Below are 6,000 nucleotides of genomic sequence, written 5' to 3'. Positions count from 1 at the left end.
TGTTGCTTAGTCGCCATCGGCTATAAAAGGCTATAAGAAATTGTACAGCCGGCTACAGAAGCTATTGGAAATCTTACAGCCGGCTTTAGGTCTATGGTATTTTGGAACACAGATTCTACTGCCAATTTTTACCAGGGTTGAACTTTGCGAAATTAGACCTAATTTCGCATTTCGAAAACGAAAGAACGCGACTAGCTTCCAAAGTCGCAAAATTCTCATTATTAGCGGCTCTGGTGCTTGCACTAGAGCTGCTATTCCGGACGGTCCCAGCTGGGGAGTATCATTGGACCATGTTACATTGGAGAGACCGCGCGTTGGTTAATGGGAATCGGCGCCATTTTCGGCTATGTTCCTTGTCATGACTTTATTTTATTGCATATTGTTTTATTGTTAGCCAATGCTATGTTGTGTAGTGTATTTTTGGAATCATGGTGATACAGTCAATAATTCAAAACTTGTCTGTGCTTTAATCTCGTGATGGAAAAAATGTACTTTACGTTCAAAATTTGAAAATTTGAATTTTAAAGTTTTCGCGGTTAAGGAAGCTCCAACCACTGGGTTGGAGCTTCCTAGTCATATTACTCGATATCAGCTGATAGCAAACAAAGGTTACCAAGGAAACCGTAAACGTCTAATGCCGTCTGCCCACGTAGCAAATGGGAGGCGAAAATGGAAGTCATCAGTGCATCGTTGAGTGTTGACGCCCGATCCCATTTTCAGACATGTTCACACGTTTTGCTTGCAAAGAAAAAAGGCGGCAAATCAATTTTTATTATTGGACCAATGAGTGTTCTCCAATTTGAGTTTGTAAACATCGTGGTTTCTAGGTTAGGTTTTTGGCTGTGTGATAAATGATATTATGCCGTCTTTGATTTTGTTAAAATGACTCGATATATGTTATTTGATAAACGATTGGAGTTTTGATAAAGTAAGTTGATTTGAATTAAAAATTGTGTCCTTAAAAAATGGATGATGAGGTGATTTGGTTAACATGGGCATTTGTGGTACTTGCGGCGTATTGGGAGTTTGTATGGAAACGACGTGGCAGTAGTCCACACTTTTTACAAGAAACTATTTTGTACAAAGTTCTGTACAAATTTTACACTATTTATACAGTAATATAATACAAAAAAATTATGTACTTTATCACAACTCACATAGCTTCAAAACAAGATAGAAAATGATGGATGCTCAGCCCCGACACATCGATGATCGCGAAATTTGCGCGGCCCGCGCAATTTTCACGTTCAACACTCACCGATGCACTGATGACTTCCATTTTCGCCTCCCATTTGCTACGTGGGCAGACGGCACACAACTACCGTGGCCATCGGGGCGATTATTGAAATGACATCGACTCTATGTCGCCGCTTACGACAAGACATATAGCCCTATCTTAACCGTGTAATATATCGCAATTCGATATTCAAAACCATTACCTACAATTTCAGATATAAAAATGCAAATTTTTTGCAGCCTCGCTAAACGACTTATCAACCATGCATTCCAAAGTTTCTTATCACAGGGCTGTGAAAATATACAATCTAATAAATACAAAATAACCAAATATCTAAAAAGACAAAATTTCAGTTACAGTCAGTTTCAGTCTTATTGTTGCACAAACTAGTTATTTGACAAAAAAAGAAGATGATCACTCAATTGAAAGAAATTGGCGCCCAATCACAACGACAAGTTAAAAAAAATACTGTGGGAGAAATTTTTTAGGATGCGGACCTCCAAAGAGCCTTCAAAATTAAAAGTATACAACAAGTGATAGTGCCATGCATTCTGCATATCAAGGGCCAATACACATTTATACACCGGCTACGTAAATCTGCTAAGTTACAAAACATGAATCGACAGTTGTCGGATTGTACATCAGTGACAAAATGTGTCTAGGCCCTCATTCTTGACTACAACTACTGTCGCCAGAGCCGCTCTCCGACGCGAATGCGTTGGAGCTTCCTGCTTGTTTTTACTTGAAATCTGTCAGGGGTTTTTCACTGAAAATCTCAATATTTTTCTCTATATGCACGCAAAAATCAACACAATTTTGGATAGAGATTGCGCAGTTCAAAATTAGCACTAGTTAAATGATAAAAATACGAATGACGCAATTTGAAAGATTTGTGTCCCGTTAGGTAAGTATGTAATGGATAGCCAAAGTGCGAGACCTCGTCCTTCTACTACAGTGTTTCAAAATTTCCGCTCCTATTTGATTTTTTCGAAGAGAGACAGACAAACTTTTTTACTTTTATACATTTGTACCGAAAATTCTGCCAGCCGAGTGAAAGAATCACGGAAGTTTTCAAGACTTCGCGTTGACTACTTTTCCGAAGGTAATATAAAGTATTATGTTAAGTCTGCAAAGTTGCAAACGGAGAAACGTGGTTTCACACTTTGGCCATCGATACGTAAAAATCTTTTTAAGATAGCTGAAATCCAAATTCATGGTTGCAGGATTCGTTTCCATAGAGTAAAATTTTGAGTACGAAAGATGTAATGTGGTGCTTTAATTCATACCTTATCTATTGGCCCATTACCGTAATCTTGTCGATACTCCGAGAAGCTGTTAGAATTATTACGCTAGTTTGGGGTTAAACGCCTGACAAAATTGGGAATCTTCCAGCACGATCGCTCTCTCTGCGATAAGTTACAGAAGGCTACTGATTTATCGCACAAACCCTTAAATGAAGCGTTTATTTCAAAAAGGTGCCAACTCCTAACAACAAACTTTTTCAGGGGACAAGAAAAACTACACAGAAGGTGGAAAAACTAACACAATGAAAAGATTCTTGGTGTTGCAGTTCTATCACTAAGAGACCTTGTTGACGCAAAAGGATGCCCGCTTTATTTTTCAATATAGAAATTGGATTTTAAATTTTCAGAAATGACGCATTTTTTAAATAAACGAAATTGAAGCGCTGGAATTGGGTCTAAAAGTGGAAAAATGAAGCTTTTGCGTTGAGAATCTTCAATCCTTAGAGAGGAAAAAACCTGAATAAAACAACAAACCAAACATATAAGCTTGGATAAAGATATGATTAGTCATTTCTTTAAAAAGAAGTTAACGAAAACGTTCAACTCATTTAATTTTTTGTTTTTCATTAAGTCGCTAAAATTTTGCCTCAAAATGAAAAATGAAGCATAATGTATTGATGATGTTGATGATAAGTAAGCATTTTTTCGTAATTTAACGGCTGATGGCCATCGTCATCTGAGGCACTTTCTATCTCAAGTTGCAATAATTTCGAAATATCCTCTTCGGTGTACTCCTAGGGATTACTTCCCCATAAAAAACTCAATTTCAAAAAAATTTTAACTTGGCACCTTTCTGAAATAAACGTTTCAATGACGTCTGACCAAAGCAGGCTGTTGAAATCCCAGTCTGAAATAAATAAAACGTTTGTTGAAATGAATTGGCGGTGGGACAAATGTATCCAATCAAAACTGAACCTAATGTTCCTTTACGGCGATCATAAACAGTGTTGGCAAAATTAACCCCAATTTGAAGAGTGGAAATTCAAAACATGGTAAGTGCTATCAGGTGTTGCTAGGATTGTGCGTGATGATCTCCCTATGAAAGGACCTAAACGTATTCGCTCCGTGAACTGTTCATTGAGAAATTTTCTCCAAATTTTGGGGCTTACTTTCGACGGAAGAAAATTTATCTTTTAGGTCCTCGGATTCCTGGTGAACGAGAGCAAAAGTTGCACAATCTAACAACACCTGATGGCACTTACCAGGCTTTGAATTTCCACTCTTCACACATCGGAAGTTTCGTGTCAAAGCTCGAATATTCCTAGCAAAATTGGCAACGCTGATCGTGAAATGTGGCCCTTATTAGTGGGAGGCAACACAATTGAATCAATCGCTAGTGAAGTATGATATGTATCCGTATAGATGACTCTTGAGGTCCGTAAGAGATCTCGTTAGTCGAGTCTCATCTTGATGTGGTATCGTTAGGTTTTAGTTCGGAGCAGTTCAATTGAAATCGAGCCGACTAGATTGGACTGTCGTGGTACTGGTGGGTGTCATTTCCAGCTCTGAAGCGACTCCATCGTGTTAGGGAAGGACCCCGTATGAGTTTTCAGACGCTGTCTAATGTCCTATTTTAAAAAAATATTTTTCGGGAAAGTTGTGGATATTATTCTTATAATTTTACAGAGAATTTTATTCACAATTTGATCATAAGTATGTGAAAATGTCAGGGGAAAATACTCATACTTATCCCAAAAGATGCACATTTTATCGGGTGAGACTTGGCAACATTCGAATGTTCATACGGGGTTTTTCCTCAGGACAGCAGGACTAAAGTTTCAAGAGCTATAAATCAGCTGTGGCATTTCTTGTGTGCCTCAGACTTTTAATACGACGGGATCGAGTCGCAATCCGAACTATCTTTCTCCCTCGGCTCGATTCATTTTCTGGCCGGATTCAATCTTTGATAAGGGCGACAGAGAATATAATTGAGATGTTCAGAGCCAAGATGGTCGAGTTTTCCCTCTTTAGATCGTGTTTCGAAACTCTTTTCCCGTTATTTCACCGCTGAAACCTTTCATTTTCAAAACTTGGCAAATTACTGATGATTTCGATTCCGAAGATCGAGCAATACGTATTTTTATCGCAACATTTCAATATCTCCAAATATGGGTTTCCCCTCCTTGTACTAATCCTTGAGATTTTCTGTGGAAATTTGTTCCAGTAAGTGAAGGATATGTGCGTAAAATTACAAGCAAAACTATTTGATTTGTTTTTTATATAGCCTAGATGCCCAAACCGGGTTAAATTGACTCGAAGGTTGCTAAAAACACGTGCCCGCTGGTTGTATAGCGCCGGTGCATGTCGAGGTTTAGGTATAGTTCTACACACTACATCGTAAAAAAAATGAAACATCAAATTGAAAACAAACATGAAATTGAAAGTCAAAATAAAAGAGACTTTTCTCTCGAATCTGAGCGACGCCTCATTGGCAGCATAGAGCAGAGCATTGCGAGTTGACGCCTCGCGCCATAGCGCCTTCAATTTTGCAGCTGCAACACGGACATCCATTAAGTACGAATAGTTGTATCTCTGCGCCGTCATCAGCGCACGTCTTCTCCGTTGCTCTATTTCCACGTTGCGTTGGTTCCGTTTGTATTATTTGTAGTGGCTCTTCAAGGAATACGTGAGAAACATATCCAAATTCTAATGAAAGTCAACACAACTAGGTACCGGTACGCATGAGAGTTCAAATTAACTTAGTTCAATTTAATTTTGACTCTAATTTTAATTTTTGGAATTTCTTGGCTTTTTTTTCCCCGCGAAATGGTGTGGACCCATCACCATTTCTCCACCTTGTTCCAAAGAAAGGAGAGACTTAATCTGGCCTCTGTTTTAAACTTTTCTTCTGAACAGGCGCAATACCTCATTAGTTCTATGGAGCAGGCATTGCAAGTTCACGCCTCGCGCTGCCGCGCCTTCAATTTTGCAGCTGCAACACGGACATCCATCAAGTACGAATAGTTGTATCTCTGCGCCGTTATCAGCAAGCATCCTTTCTCTTGCTCTATTTTCATATTATGTTTGTTTCTTTCGTCTTATTTGCAGTGCAGGGCTGTGAGCAGGCCTCCATGCACGAGTGAAATTCCATAGAAATCCAATCCAATCAAAATCAAAGTAGACTGTTAGATGGCTATTCGGCATCGTGCAACATTCTTCTTCAATCAAAATTGGACGGATTCGGAATAATTTTAAGGTGGTAAAAATGAAAATAATGCAAGATCTCAAACATTGAGAACGGATAGGTAGTTTTTCCACACTAACATTATTTAAATAGGAAATTTCTATTTGTTCATCACGATAAATTAATGTCGGAAAGTATGTATATTGAGTTGGGCTTTTCATAGCTCCGCTCCTACATTACTTTCGTACATAATTTTTACTATTTTTCTGTCCATTTGAAAATTTTTGAAAATATTCATTGCTTTTATTGATGAAAAAACAGAGAGAAATTACATA

Source organism: Bemisia tabaci, chromosome 3 (assembly GCF_918797505.1).
Source record: "Bemisia tabaci chromosome 3, PGI_BMITA_v3".
In the NCBI taxonomy this organism is placed as follows: domain Eukaryota; kingdom Metazoa; phylum Arthropoda; class Insecta; order Hemiptera; family Aleyrodidae; genus Bemisia; species Bemisia tabaci.
The sequence above is the reverse complement of the archived record's forward strand: the minus strand, read 5'-3'. Positions refer to the sequence as shown.